A 16,608-nucleotide genomic window follows, 5' to 3' on the forward strand; every position below is an offset into this window, starting at 1 on the left:
CTGTTCTCCTTCTGCTGTGCACTAACCCGAACTGCCTGACTTCCTCCGAAGAGCTTCTCCTTTTGCCCGTTGGCACCGGCGTGGCAGGTACTTTGAGCACAAGGCTCCACTCTTCGCAGGGCTCGGACTTCCATCTAGTTAGGTGCTGTGAAGGCGAACTGAAGTCTAAAGCATTATCGCACTGCCTGTTTTCCTTCCCTTTCAGGTGGATTACACATTTCGTGCTTATAACGCTTGCGACTGTCGTATTTGTATATATATTGTGTTGATATGGTATGTGTTGGTTTAATATTGTGATATTGTGATTTTCTCGCTACGGTCATTGTTTTAAAGGCCTTAAAATAAATGTGTATCTATTTTTGATATAACAACTGTTTGGAGTAGTTTGTAAGCGCTCTTGCTTTGTGTGCTCATTGCGGGCTTTCAGTCACCCTCACCCCTCTTGAGACCTAGTCTTGACCGCCGCGATCGCTACCTTGATTGGTCTGGCTCGTCCAGAGGTTACCCTGTTCCAAGTAATTAGGTTGGCCTTCTGAACTTCTGCGCCACCAGGACAGAGTTCAGAAATCCGTCTTAACAAATTGGTGTACAGCGGTGGGATACGACTGAAGGTATCCAGTGTTGCGCTCGAACTAAGGCATTTCAGGTTATTCCAACCAGTACACGTAGTGAATTGTTGTAGTATAACTTTAAAAAGGCCATAGTCCTATCAAACAGTATGGAAACAAATACCTTGTTAACTTTAAATGCTTCCAAATCAGAAACGCTGAAAAAGATGTGTGCGGAGAGAGGTGTTTCCTCTCAAGGCACAAAATTGGAAATGATCCAGAGAATCGTGGCGTGGCAAGAAGCGCAGCTTGACGCTATAACTTCTGAGGACAGTGCGGAAGGTGGTGGGGCTGCTCTCACTGGTAGAACCGACGGTTCTGCCGCCGCACTGATCCATCGCGACCACGAGGACAGGGAGGACGAGATGTCTAATGTTTCCTCTGCCAGTGTTGATGGGGAGGCTATGCTTGAATTCAAGAAGCAAGAGCTGCGGTTTAGGCAGCAGGAGCTTGAATTCAGCATAGCCAAACTAAAAATCGAACAGGCAGAAAAACAGAAAGACAGGGATCACCAGTTGGAACTGGCCAAGCTTCAGGTTGCAAATGGATCCAAGGGTCCTAGACATGGGTCTGGGGCTTCCTCTCATCCACGGTTTCCGAAAGATCTGCTCAGTGTGTATGAAGAAAGGAATGACATTATGGACTGGCTGAATGCGTTTGAGTATGCATGCGAGGTTCAAGAAGTTGACAATGCTGATAAGATTGCGTGGTTGCTCAGTAGACTGCCCCATTCTGGCTGTAGTGCCATTATGGAAATGTCGAAGGCTGAGCGGGCTGATTTCGCAGTGTTAAAGCAAACTCTCATTTTAAAGTTTGGGAAGACTCCGGCCCAATATTTAAAGCGTTTTCGAGAGTATAAGAAAAAGGAAGGTGGTACTTGGGTATCTTATGTCGCTGAATCTTTGAAAAACTTAACTGGCTGGGTCGAAGGTTATAAGGTTTCTACCTTCGAAGGCATGATCAATCTGGTCATGCTGGAACACATTTTTGCTTCTTCTTCCCCGGAGCTTAAGCAGCATTTGGCCGATTCGAAGGAGATAGATCCTAAGAAGCTGGCCATTGCAGCAGACTTATGGGTGTCACATCGAGTGTCCCATAAGGACAAAACTCATCCTGGTAAGCAGGAGGAAGGGAAAAAGTCCAAAGATATGGAGGGTGGGGAATCTGCTAAATCTTCCTCCCATAAGGGCCACAAAAAGAAAAACAAGGGTAAGACACAAGAGAACTCACAGGGTAGTGGAGGTCAGCCTCCGAAACAGAACTCTGGTTACAATAAGCCTCCCTACGTAAACAGACCCACTGGGGCTTGTTTTTCTTGTGGAGCAATTGACCACGTGAAGGGGGATCCCCGTTGTAAGGTTAGACCTTTGGGGGTCCACTCCGCTAATCTGGCCTTCTCCTCCTACGAGAAAGAAGAGATTACAGGAGCATCCTTCTCCTCAGACTCATTTCCCAGCGGAATAGAGGCTGAGGTAGTTTTCGTGTCCCTGGGTTCCTGGGAGCCTAAAGTCGCAGAGGTTTATGCTAGGATTCCGGATAATACCAAGCACTACTTTAAAGACAGTGTGCTGATCAATGGAGTGGATACTCCAGCTCTTAGGGATAGTGGGTGCAGTCGCACTGTAGTGGATTCTACCTTGGTAGACTCAGAGGAAGTTGCCAGAGCTACTCTGATGCCCACTAAGTTGGCTGACGGCCCCCTCCGTATGTTTCCCGTGATCCCTGTAAATCTTACTTTAAATGGTACAGCAGTCAGGATTCCAGTGAGCATTCAGAGAAACGTCCCGGGAAAGGTCTTATTGGGTAATGATCTCAGAGCTTTACGGCTCGTAGGAGACACTGCCGAAAGACCCTACACACGGTCTCAAGCACGGGCAGCATTGGCCAAGTCCAATACGCTGCCCCAGCCGAAGGGGAAACCCAAGGCGAAAGGAGTCTACAAGTCAAGACGAGGGAAAGAGAATATTCCCCTGAGCTCGCCTACCACTGCGGTGGAGGAAGTTGGTCAATCGCCCGGGCCTGACGAGGAGGTGGCGATGCCTGAAGTATTCGACCCCAACGATCATCCTGAACTAAAAGACTTGTTAGTTGAAGGAGGTCCTGATAGGGACGAATTCAGTAAAGGCCAACGTGAGTGCCCATCTCTGGAAGGCCTAAGGAGACAGGCCTGCTCCCAGCTTGAGGGTGAACCTCCTGGGAAGCATAGGATTTATTGGGAAGGTGGACTCCTGTATAGTGAGCCCACAGAGTCTACAGAAGGAGACCATAGGAGGTTGGTGGTTCCCCTTGCTGTTAGGCCCTTCCTCCTGCAGTTGGCGCATGAAGTTCCCCTTGCTGGTCACCTTGGTATGAAGAGGACCAAGCAAAGGTTATCCATGCACTTCTACTGGCCCAAGATGGGGGTGCAAGTAGAAAGTCACTGCAGGAGTTGTGCCTCCTGCCAGTTGTCTGGTAAGGTTGGCGCGACAATCCAAGCTCCGTTGGTACCGCTCCCAGTTGTGGGGGTACCATTTGAAAGGGTAGGGATCGACATTGTTGGTCCCCTTGACCCGCAAACATCCTCGGGCAATAGGTTTATCCTGGTGCTGGTCGACCATGCAACCAGGTATCCTGAGGCCATCCCATTGAAAACTGTAACTGCCAAGTCAGTTGCAAAAGCTTTACTCGGCATATTTACTAGGGTTGGCTTCCCTAAAGAAGTTGTGTCAGATCGTGGCAGCAACTTTATGTCGAAGTATATGCAGGCTATGTGGAAAGAATGTGGGGTCACCTACAAGTTCTCTTCTGCATACCACCCCCAGACCAATGGTCTGGTGGAACGTTTCAACAGAACGTTAAAGAGCATGATTGGGGCTCTGGAGGAGCCCCAGAGAAGAAAATGGGATCTTCTTTTACCATGCTTACTGTTTGCCTACCGAGAGGTACCACAGGAGGGTGTTGGCTTCAGCCCCTTCGAACTTCTGTTCGGTCATCCCGTACGGGGACCCTTAGCCATCGTCAAAGAGGGATGGGAGATGCCCACTCCCCCTGTTACTACCAATGTAGTTGATTATGTGGTAGGGCTCAGAAAACGGATGGTACTTCTGATGGGCTTGGCTAGTGATAAATTGAAGGCAGGGCAAGCGCTGGTGAAACATTGGTACGACCAGAAAGCTTCCCTCATCAACTTTACACCTGGTCAGCAAGTCCTGATCATGAATCCAATAAGGCCTCGAGCTTTACGGGACAAATGGTCAGGCCCTTACCCAGTGGTGGAGCCCCTGGGTGAGGTTAACTATTCAGTGGACCTTGGAAGGCCTGGACAGGCTCCAAAAGTGCTTCACGTGAATAGGCTGAAGGCTTTCGGCCCAAGCGTCGAAATCGCAGCACTGCTACTGGCTTCAGACGTTGCGGGAGAGGAGTCTGAACCTCTCCCCGACCTGTTCCCAAGCAGTCCTTCAGATAGCTCTTTTGAGGGTGTCCGAGTGGCCCCTCACCAAAACGGACAAGGCTCAGTGGTTTACCTTGGACATGAAGTAGGTGGAGGGAGGATACAGCCTCTACCCAGTAAAGTACAAGCAGTACAAGACTGGCCTACCCCCACTACGCAAACCCAAGTGAGAGCCTTCTTAGGACTCACGGGGTATTACCGCAATTTTGTGGCAGACTATGGTACCATAGCTGCTCCTCTGACTGCCCTCACAACTCCGAAGAAACCCAAGAAGGTAACTTGGACCGACGAGTGTGAGAAGGCCTTCAATGGCTTAAAAGACTCCTTGTGCCAGGCGCCTGTGCTTAGGGCCCCTGATTATCAAAGACCTTTTATCGTGCAGACGGATGCCTCTGACACTGGGATAGGAGCTGTACTATCACAAGTAGATGAGAAGGGTAAGGAACACCCTATCGGTTTTATTAGTCGCCATCTTAAGGACAGAGAGCTCAGATGGTCCACGGTAGAGAAAGAATGTTTCTCTGTTGTGTGGGCCCTAAGGAAGCTGAGGCCCTACCTCTATGGGACCCACTTCACTGTGCAGACTGTCCATAAGCCGTTAAAGTGGCTAATGAACATGAAGGGGGAGAATCCAAAGTTGCTTAGGTGGTCCATAAGTCTACAAGGCTTCGACTTCACTATTGAGCATAGGCCAGGTGTCCAACCTAGCAATGCTGATGGGTTGTCCAGAATGTTTAACCGACCTGAACAAGAGACTCATCCAGGGGTGGATTAGTTCCCCCTGTCCATAGTCTGGGAGGGGCGAGTGTTAGGAAAGATTTCGAAATTGTAGGGAATTTTCCTTCCATGTGGCAACCCCTAAACTTTTTGCTGTTGTTTTACACCTTGTTCTTGACTTTGCCAGAGAAGTGCAGCCTTCTGCCGCACTCCTCTGGGCTTTCGCTCTTTTCTTACGGGGAAACTGACATGCCCTTAAGACAGTCAGTACCGGGGAACGCTGTTTCCCGTAGTTTCTTTTATCATGTTGCGGCTTTAGTGCAACATGACACAAGAGGGCACTGTAAGATAAGTTACAGCTCTCTTGGGTCTCTAGCCTTCTACAGGCCCTAGATACTCTTTTAGGATGGTATTTGATCCGTGCAAGTCATTCAGGGACTGGAATGGTGGCAGCGATCGTTTTGTTTATTTTGAGCTCCTTTTGGCGTTCTGAGCACGTTTTTCGCACTGAACCCAAAATGGTGGCCTGGCTCCCAAAATGGCCAGTCCACGAGGCTCCTTTGTCCTGTCCACTGACCGTCTTGCTCCCTTCACCTTCCCCAGGTCGGGCGACCCGGGGCCTTCCTTATTTGGGCATGTACTTTCCCGCGAAACGTGGTTGCTTTCGCGGGCTTCTACATGTCGTTTGTGTGCCTCCAGGGTGTGGGCTGGGATGTCTGGTCCCAATACACATCCTGGGTGCCAGAGAGTCTAGGGTGGTGTGAATGCCTGGGACCACCGTGGTCCGTGATTGGTCCACGTATGGTATGTGTGTTGATGAGCGGATCTCCCATTGGCTCCCCTCCGTTTTGGCGCGAAGGGAACCGTGGATAAGAGGGAGCTGGAAACACCACTACCATGTCGATCTCCTGAGTTCTCACGAACGAAGGAATACAGGAGCCAAGTATCCTGCAACCAAGAGGCTGGACCGAGGAATCGCTGGTGACCCGCTGAAGGAATCCTCCTTTGCACTGCTGTCGTCCTGTGAAGCCCTTTCCTCCTTGGATCGAACCAGAAGGCCTGTACTGGTGCTTCGACCTTTGGAATAGCAGGAACAGCTATTCCCGGCGACTTCATCATCTCCTGCCAAGTAAGCCTTCGGAAGTGTCTCTGGGCCATCCAGTTGACTGACCAGCTTACAAGGGAGTCCTGCTCTGTAACCGCCGCCAGGTTGTGTTGTATTTCAAGTCCTTGTCACTCTCCCACGCTTCGTACACTTGGCGTTCCCAAGTCTGAAGGGAGGAGTGTACATTTGGCTCGGATACACACGGCCGCTCCGTTGCCCTGCTGTGGTGACAAAACTGTGCAGGTTTCTTCGATTCGGACGTCTTTTTTGCTCTACACGACGACGAGGCATTCCCGGCTCTTCTGAACCTGCCAGCTGCTGAAACTAACGTGGAGAAGCCTGGGTCTGCTTGCTTCGGGGACCAGTGAGTAGTTTAGCTAGGATCTGGTCGCCCTCCTGCAGTATCCCATTGCTTTTCCCTGCTGTGTAAAAACAGCACCCTTTTTGCCGTACTCGCGCTCTGCTTCTGCCCGCTGTGGAGGCTGCGCTTGAGTTGCGGAACCTGTTCTCCTTCTGCTGTGCACTAACCCGAACTGCCTGACTTCCTCCGAAGAGCTTCTCCTTTTGCCCGTTGGTACCGGCGTGGCAGGTTCTTTGAGCACAAGGCTCCACTCTTCGCAGGGCTCGGACTTCCATCTAGTTAGGTGCTGTGAAGGCGAACTGAAATCTAAAGCATTATCGCACTGCCTGTTTTCCTTCCCTTTCAGGTGGATTACACATTTCGTGCTTATAACGCTTGCGACTGTCGTATTTGTATATATATTGTGTTGATATGGTATGTGTTGGTTTAATATTGTGATTTTCTCGCTACGGTCATTGTTTTAAAGGCCTTAAAATAAATGTGTATCTATTTTTGATATAACAACTGTTTGGAGTAGTTTGTAAGCGCTCTTGCTTTGTGTGCTCATTGCGGGCTTTCAGTCACCCTCACCCCTCTTGAGACCTAGTGTTGACCGCCGCGATCGCTACCTTGATTGGTCTGGCTCGTCCAGAGGTTACCCTGTTCCAAGTAATTAGGTTGGCCTTCTGAACTTCTGCGCCACCAGGACAGAGTTCAGAAATCCGTCTTAACACCGTGCAACCCAAATGGTAACACCGTAAACTGAAATAGACCTTGAGGTGTTGAGAAGGCTCTTTTCTCCTGATCCGCTGGATTGAGCGGTATCTGCCAATATCCTTTGGTTAAGTCCAAGGTACTCAAAAAGGATGCAGCTCCCAGTTTCTCTATTAGTTCATCTATCCTGGGCATAGGGTAGGCTTCATATCTGGAAATGGCGTTTAGTTGCCTAAAGTCCATACAGAACCGGGTGGTACCATCTGGTTTGGGTACTAGTACCACCGGTGAACACCATGCGCTCTTGGAGGGAATAATGGTACCTAGTTTCAGCATGCTCTCTATTTCTTGTGCTATCTCCCCTCTTTTTGCTTCAGGGATTCTATAGGGTCGGAGGCGTATAATCTTGCCTGCCTCGGTTGGGATTGAGTGAGTAGCCATATGAGTCCTTCCAGGTAGACTCGAGAATGTCTCTGTTACAGGGCTCAAGGTGTCAAATAACTCAATTCTTTGGGTGTAGCTTAATTGTTCCCCCAAGCCCACATCTTGTAGGTTACCAGCCGAGTGTGTGACCATTTGTTCCGGGACCGACATCTCTACTAGAGACGTACACAATATTGTTGAGTCCCCTTCTTTCCACAACTTGAGTACATTAATGTGATCGTTCTTATGTTTGTTTTGTCTATCTGGTTGCTCTACCTCATAATTAACTGGACCCAACACCTTTGTTATACCATATGGGCCTTTCCATTGGGCGAGCATTTTGTTTGTGTGAGTGGGTAATAACACCAGCACTTTGTCTCCTATTTTAAGCGTCCTAGGTCTGCTTCCTTTATCATAATACTTCTCTTGCGTTTCTTGAGCCCGCCCCAGGTTTTCCTGAGCATAGTCTCTGAGTTTTCCCAGGTGATCTCTTAGTTCATTCACATATTCCGTTAGGGTAGTTTCTTCTTGTTGTTCCCAAGTGTCCTTTAGTAATCCCAAAATAGATTTTGGCTGTCTCCCAAATAATAATTCAAATGGGGAATACCCCGTTGAGGATTGAGGTGTATCACGTAAAACCATCAACACCCATGGCAGTACTTTCTCCCACCCCAGACCAGTGGGGCTGGTTGCTCTTTTTATCATTTGTTTGATGGTTTTGTTATATCTTTCCACCAGCCCATCAGTCTGTGGATGGTTCACAGAGGTCCTTAAATGGTTGATGCCAAGGGTCTTGCATACTTCTTTCATGACGCTTGACATAAAATTACGTCCTTGGTCTGTTACAATCTCCAGGGGAATTCCCACTCTAGCGAAATAGGGTAAAAGTACATCACATACTTGTTTGGCAGACATTCCTTTTAATGGAAATGCTTCTGGATATCTAGTGGCAGAGTCCACTACCACTAGTATGAACCGGTATCCTCGGCTGGTAGGTTCCAATGGAGCCACAATGTCTAGCCCTATTCTCTGAAATGGCTCTTTGATCAATGGCATTCTTTGTAAAGGGGCTCGTGCTGGAATATGGGGGCTTGTTTTCTGACAAATTGCACACTCTTGGCAATATTTGGTTATCTCAGCGTAAACTCCGGGCCAATAGAAATTTTGCAACACCCTTTTTATGGTCTTGTTCTCAGCTAGATGTCCCCCTGTGGTGTGATCATGTGCCAGCTGAACCAGCCCTTTCCTGTAGGACTGGGGAACCAACAATTGCTCCTTCTCTATATTATCAGATCCTTAGGTTACTCGATAGATTAACCCCTGTTTCTCTTTAAAGTAGGGAGTAGTAGGTTGGACCCCGCTAGTGTCTAGAGCTTGTTCCCTGGCCCTTTTTAACGTTTCATCCAGCCCTGTTTCTGATCGAAATGAAGGCATATGGTCCCCCACCTTCCAGTCTATGATGGAAATGTCTTTATACGCTTCCTGATTCACTTGGTTTCTCCTTTTCTGGGTCTTGGATAATTTTTCCCAACTACATGCCCCCAATAGTTCAGTTTTTGAAAACGGGGCTTCTCTTAACCATCTATCGAATTCAGGTAGATCTGTTCCTATTAGCACCGGGGCGGGCAAGGTAGGAATAATGGCGGCTTTGATTGGTATCGCCTGCCCCTGCATTCCCAACACAATGTCTTTAGCTGGATACCCTTGTACATCCCCATGCACGCACTTTATGTCAATGGTTCTCACCTGTTAGCGATCTTGCTCGCTCACATGGGGCTGTATGGCCGTCTGTCGGCTTCCGCTGTCCATCATTGCTTGACGGGGATGTCCATCCACTGTGACCTCTATCACGTAAGGCAGTTGTTTCCTTCTGTATTCCTGCGCTTGCATGGACCCGATTTCCATTGGTTCAGTTTTTTGTTTTTTTGGAACAGAATCGAGCAATATGACCCCATTCTCCACACTCAAAACATTGGGGTGCCGGTCCTTTGCTTAAGCCAGCCCCATTAGTGGGTCGGGGTTCAGCCTTGTTCCTGGGTTCGGTTCCTGGTCCTTTATAGGTTCTGATGCGTACTTGGAAAGCTTCCACACTTGGTCTCAATTGGGTGGCAGGGAAAGGTCGGGTGCTCCCTGCCTTCTGATATGCTGTTGCCACGTCTATTGCATCGGCCAGTGATAGATGGTGATGTTGCCTCACCCACCTCTGAATAGGTCCTGGTATGGCATCAATGAATTGTTCCATCATTACTTTATCCTTAATCTGTCCTATTGTGGCTGTGCCTGTTTGCAGCCATTTTTCCGACAAATCTTGCACTCTGTAGAACAATTGTCTTGGACTTTCACCTGGTTTCAATCGGGTTTCTCGAAACTTGAGCCTGTAAGATTCTTCATCCATACCGAGTCTTTCCAAAACAGTTTTTTAATCTCGGTATAAGGAGTGTCTCCTGTGGGGTTAGCCGCTTGGTATGCCCCCTGCATTACCCCTGTGAGCAGGGGAGCCAGATAGAAGGCCCATCTGTCCTGTGGCCATTGGGCTGCTCTAGCTATTCTCTCAAAATTTACGAAGAAAAAACTGGGCTCTTCTCCTACTTGGTATTTTTGTAATACCGTAGGCGGTATTACTGGATGCATCCGGGTCGTGGCCACTGCTTCTCCCAGTATTCTTAAGGCTTCCCGTCCTTGCTCTTGGGCAGCACTTTGCACTTGTATGGCCTGTTGGAGTGCTTGTCTGGCCGCCTGCGCCTGGTGACTTTGCACTTGTAAAAGTTGCTGCAGCTGCTGTTGCCCTTCTGCGAGTGCCTTTACCACAGCTTCCATGTCTTCTGCTTGGGCGTTCTCTTGAATCCCACCGCTGCCACCACTGTAAAATAGTAGGCTGTAGTCGGATGTAGGTTTAACAATTTTAAGATTTTTTGCGGTGTTAACCTAAGCAACAGCCCTCCTTGTGCACATCAAACAGTATTAGTTTTCATGAGGTTTTGGTTTCCGTGAAAGGGTTAATGAAGTCCAGAGTTCAAAGGAAGCTCCACTTGGCTTCTCGCATCGTTAAAAGGGAAAATAAAGTCAACTTAATTCTTTTCTCCACGGACCTTAGCTTTCAGTCTGACTCACCCTCTGTTCACTGGGTTAAGAAAACAAAAAAAAGAAAAAATCCACACGGAATGCACAGTCCTTGATTAATGGTTGGTGGCTGGCGCTTCTCCTCAGCGAGTCCGTCTCTGATAGGGATCTCCCCTATGCCTCGCAGTGAGCCTTCTAGTACGCCCAGTCCCAATCACCTGGGGATCCTTTCCATTCCTCTCTGGTCTCCGGCTCGGCTTGCAGCTGTAATCAGAAACACCTGGTGAGCTCTCTGTTGCTGCATTTAACCCCCTCTCTGCTCCTCCCCTCCCTTCAGTCTCCAGCCAGTTTTCCCTCCCATTCCCCACACCTGCAGGGCGTTTTCTTTCCTCCTTCCACCCAGTTTCATGCACTGTTTGACCCCACCCTGTATGTCCCTGGAGCCACCCATCTCTATGCGGGCTGACTGCATTGCACAAGTGCCATTCTCTGGTACACCTATTTCCATGCTGTATGATTGGGTTGTACCTATGCCGTTTTCCCTTTTTAATTCTGTCTCTGCCCCCTCCTTGGTTTCGTTTCTCGTGGTGGTTTCTGGGACATGTAGTTTTCTTTTGATTTGCTGGGTTAACCTTTTGTTGGCTGGGTCTCATTACTAGAATAGGGTCCTCCCTTGGTTCTGTTGCCTCTTTGACCACCTCACACAGAGGAAAACCATTGCTCCACAAAAAGAACACCCAGAAGGATGCTGGAAAAAGAACTTTGAATTTTGCCAATCAGCATTTATTTTTGTTAAGTCTGAATAAAGACCATCATTTTAGTTCCTTCAACCCGCCTGTTTTGCCTCATTGTCACACCCTCGCTGCAATGCGGTGCTAAGACGTGGATGCAGTCCCCATGAGTGTGCAAGGACTGCTGGTGTTATCTCAAGTACGCTAATTGCTCAGCACCTGATCTGGGACGGATATATTTGTGAGGTTCACTCACCGTCTAGCCATGGGCCCAGCCGCTGTGTCTCCTACGTGGGTTAGGACAGGGCCACTGGTGCCATCCGTGGCCCAGGGTGGGGGGAGCGGTCCGGTCTGCGTTCAGCAGTTATCCACGGGTCTTAGAGGATGTTTCTGCAGGGACACGGGTCATACCTGTCAGTTGCAGTGTTCCATTCTTGCGTCACTGGTTCACAGGTTCTGCGGGGTCGGGGTCTGGACAGTGCAGGCCTCTACAGCTGAGGCCCACGCGCCTCGGCACAACAGCGCAGGCTCCTCCCACTGCTATGGAAGCCCGGGACAGATGTCATAGTACACTACAGCGCAGCAAACTGAAGTAGCTGTCACACAGCGCAGAGGTGATCGAGGAGTCTCAAACTCGGTCTGCCGGTGCACAACCATATTATTTGTCTTTCTAGCCATTACAGACACACTCAGCAGGCATGCTGAAGTATCTCTGTCTGCAGGATTTTTGTCGGGCCGGAGCTTTGTTATTAGGCGGCCATTTCCTGTCTGCAAAACAGTGCCCCAAACACCATTTATTTTATGTTAAAAAGAGAAAAGACCCTTCCACGCGGTCAAATGCTTTTTCTGCATCAATTGATATGAGAACAGCTGGAGTTTGTTTCTTCTCGACGTTCTCCAGAATGTGGCACACTCTTCTTATGTTGTCATGTGTTTGCCTCGATTTAATAAAGCCAGTCTGGTCAGTATGTATTAAAAAGGGTAGAAGATCAACAATTCGGTTAGCCAGCACCTTGGTGAATATTTTAGAGTCTATATTTGTTAATGCTATTGGATGGTAGGATCCGCAGAGGGTTAGGTCTTTACCTTGTTTGGGACATATAATTATTTTAGCTTCTTCCATAGTCAGAGAAATTTGACATATGTGAGTGAAAGAATTATAGAGCTTGGTTAAAATTGGAACCAAAATTGAAATACTTCTGTTTGAGGGCTAAAAGGGATTTCGAATGGATTGTGTCCTCCCACGTATTCCTCATCTTTGACACTTGTTATCCAGCTTCAGCTGCTTCAGAAAAAAACATTCCGGCAGAGGACACTGTGTGTCGATGGCGTTGCGTAGATGTCCCTTGAAGGCCTTCATCGAGGACGATGTCATTGAAGCCATATATAGCACACGCAGCGTCCGTTGGCCTCAGTTCTGTTTTTCTGCAACATCGATAGGTTGAGTGAAATTTGGTGCACCTCATCTTGTGATGTATTTGTTACAATCATCTCTCGAGTATGTCTTGTTCATCTACTCCGACGACTCCGAAGTCCGGTTTCAAGAAGTGTCGGGATTGTGAGTCAAAAATGTCACTCACCGACCAGCACTGTATCTGTTTGTGGTGCCTCAGAGCGGACCACGACACCTCTGACTGTTCGAAATGCCAGTCCATGACTGTAAAAGCCTTGAGGGAATGGAAGGGAAGCTGAAGGTAGGCAAAATCCCCCAAAAATCTCCTACCCAATCCGCGAAACCTTCGACTGCCAAGCGATCAAGATCGAGGAGTGGCCCTCACCACTCTTCTTCGTCCGCGAAGAAATCAAAGAGAAGGCACTGTAGGTCGCCTTCGTCGACTTCGTCGTTGGAAGTTTCCCCCGATAGGGTTGCTTTCCCTACTAAAAAGTCAACTCTGGCAGAGTGGGAAGCCTTCTGGGTTGAAATGGCCGAAATTTATGAGAAACAAAAACGCCATGCTCCTACCAAGCCTTCGAAAGAATCCGGAAAGGAATGGTCTTGTCTGAAATCCAGCACGCCCTCGAGCCCGGGAAAAAGGCCTGATCCGCATTGTGAGCCTTCGAGACCTCGATCCGATGTTTCAGCAAAGGATTATACAAGACACACTGAAAAGTCTAGGTTAAGGTTGTCGACGCCATCAACACCTTCGACGCCCGCCAGGCCCTCATCATCGACATCGACGCTGAAGCCTTCAATGCCAGCTGCGCCACATTTGCCAGCTCTGCCGTTTATGCCGAGCATCCCTCCTAGATCAGCACCGATAAAGAAAGCATCAACAACTGCAAAACCAGACAAAATGTATGCTCCACTCCCTAAAAAGGTTTTCTTCAAATCCCTTACTTCAATTTTTTAAGAGGAGGACCGGTGTTAGGTTGATTGAAGACCCATTTGGCTTGCAATACGGTACTCCCAATGTACCAGAGAGTTTTATCTCTGAAGAGTCCAGAATGAAGGACCTTTATGATAACTTTCAAACAGCAAGTGGGGTCGATACCTCCCCCGAACCTGAGTTTGGAAAACCAGAGGCTGGGGAGCATGCGGATGCTTCCTACAGGCACCTCGTGTCAAAGGTGGTGGATTACATGGGTTGGAGTAGGCCCCCATTTCCTTAAGAGCAGGACGACCTCACCAACATTTTGGTCAAAGTTCCACAATCTGATCCTATTTTGTCTTTCCATATGGCATTTCAGAAAAGGGTGGCTAGAAACTGGGAGACTCCGGAGTCCAATCCGGCAGTTGATAAGAACCTGACTAAAAAGTACCATCCTTCCAGTAGTGACCCTGACTACCTGTCAAAACACCCCACTCCGGAGAGTCAGGTGGTGCATGCAGCTACTGCTACTTCCAAACAAGCAGCGTACCCTACCATCCCTCCTGATAGGGATGACAAACACGTAGATGGATGGGCAAGGAAGGTATTCTCTGCAGGGAGCATGGCATTAAAATCTGCCAACTCTACTTGTACTCTCGCAAAGTTAACGTTCACTCTATGGGATTGCATTTCCATGGCGGCAGGGCATATTCCCGAAGGGTATGAAAGAGACGGCTTCTTAGCTATTATTAGAGACAGCAAAGAGGCCATGTGCGAGTCTCTTCAATCAGGTTTGGATTCTGCGGATAGCATCAGCAGAACCATGGCTACCAGCACCGTTATGCTCAGGTTTGCGTGGTTGAGAAAGTTGGGTTTTGCTCCTGATGTGCAATCTAGACTTCTCAACATGCCTTTTGACGGGTCTCACCGTTTGGCAACAAGGCTGACGAGAGCCTTGAGAAGTTGCAGACATCAAAGGCGGCAGCCAAATCTTTAGGTGCCGCTATTAGGCAACCTCAGCCTTTTTGTCCTATTGCACAAACTTGGAGGGGTAGATCTTTTCGCTACTACTCCTCAGTTGGAAGGGCTAGAGGAATGGCCAGTCAAAGAAGCCAGAGGAGATTTCCTTGTGGTGGACGAGGTAGAGGTACAAAGCCAGCTCAAGCAGCAGCCTCCTTACCATCGGCCGCTGCATCAGCCACCTCAAACCCACTCTGAGGTCACCAGTGGGGGACAGACTGTCTCAGCATCTGGAAGAATGGGGAGTATTTACTTCAAATGCTCGGGCTCTAGAAACAGTAGCTCACGGTTACTGCCTTCCTTTCTTAAGCAGACCTCAGAACAATCCAGCGGGGAACCACTCTTTGAGGATTCCGGATCCACTCCTTGTGCAGGAAATTTGAACCCTGCTAGAGAAAGGTGCTATAGAACCAATACCTTTAGCGGAGAGGAACAAGGGATGGTACTCCCCTTATTTTTTTATACCCAAGAACAACGGAGGACTGAGACCCATCTTGGATTTAAGATACTTGAACAAGTTCCTCAGGAAGGACAAGTTCAAGATGGTCACACTTTCTCAGATACTTCAGGCCCTACAACTCCAGGATTGGTTGGGGTGATTGGACCTTCAGCATGCTTATTTTAATGTGCCAATACATCTCAAGCACATAAAATACCTAGTGTTCACAGTTGGCAGTTCTCATTATCAATTTTGGGTTCCACCATTCGGCTAAAACTGATGGCGGTGGTGGCAGCGGGTGGCAGGAGAGGGGGGGATTTGCGTCTACTCTTACACGGACGATTGGCTGATCAGGGCGCGTTCTCCGAACAAGTTCTGGATCATCTCAACATCACCTGCCAGCCTCTTCACACACTGGGCTTGTCCCTGAATTGCAAGAAGTCGCATATGACACCTTCTCAAAGGCGCCAGTACATCAGAGATGTACTAGATACATCCTTGGGAATGAGCTCGCCACCCGAGGTGAGGGCTCTAAACATTCTTCAGATGGTTACCAAATTTCAAAATGCCCACAGTCTTCCGGCCTTCGATTTTTTGAGGTTGCTCGGGCCTCATGGCATCCTGCATTTTTCTGGTGCCAGAGGCCTGCCTGAGAATAAGATCCCTTAAATGCGCTCTAAGAACTCAATGGTCCCAGTTCTCAGGAAAGATGTTGGACTAACTTCAGATTCCAACCAGGGTCTTACAAGATCTTCTGTGGTGGGCCTGCGAGGACAGTAATTTGAAGGGAGCACTCTTTTGGCAACCATGGCCGGAGATTACAGTAGTGACAGGTGCCTCACTCATGGGGTGGGGTACCATGGCAACGATCTGACAGTAAGCGGTCATTGGTCTCCATCGGAGTACAAACTACATATCAATCTTTTGGAGCTGAGGGCAATCAGACTAGTGCTGAAGGCCTTTCTGCCCTCTGTATGGGGAATGAATGTCCTGACAATGACGGACAACACATAGGCCATGTACTACCTCAACAAGAGAGGAAGTGTAGGGTCACTACCACTGTGCAGAGAGGCAATGCAGCTCTGTTACTGGGCAATTCAGGAAGGAATCTCCCTGTCAGCAGTTCACCTAGCCGGAGATGACAACACGGCGGCGGATGCTCAGAGCAGGCAGAGCACAGTATCCCACGAGTGGGAACTAGCTCAGGAAGTCCTTCAAGAGATCTTCACCCTTTGGGGAACCCCTCAAGTATATCTGTTCGTGACTGAGGTCAACTGGAAGTGCGAAAGATATTGCTTCACAGCATTTCCCCCATGAGGATCTCTTCGAGACGCTTTCGTAGTGGACTGGGAATTCCCACTCCTGTACGTGTTTCCTCCAGTCCCGTCATTCCTCATGTGATCAGGAGGTTGAAAAGGTTCAGGAAACACATGATCCTAATTGCCCCGGATCGGGCCAGGAGAACGTGGTACCCAGACCTTCTGGACATGTCCATCTGTCCTCCTATGCGTCTTCCACAAAGAGAGGACCGTCTCTTGCGAGAGGAGGGTCGGGTTCTCCATCCAGAGGTCAAGAATCTCAACCTTCACGCTTGGTTTCTGAAAGGCTGAGATGTAAGGATTAGGACCTCCCGGACGACGTAATGGAGGTTTTGCTTTTGACCAGAAGGCCAGCACCAAAGTCTTTGTACCATTGCCATTTAAATACATTCT

The sequence above is a fragment of the Ambystoma mexicanum genome, chromosome 3p (assembly GCF_040938575.1).
Source record: "Ambystoma mexicanum isolate Mex_15411 chromosome 3p, UKY_AmexF1_1, whole genome shotgun sequence".
In the NCBI taxonomy this organism is placed as follows: Eukaryota; Metazoa; Chordata; class Amphibia; order Caudata; family Ambystomatidae; genus Ambystoma; species Ambystoma mexicanum.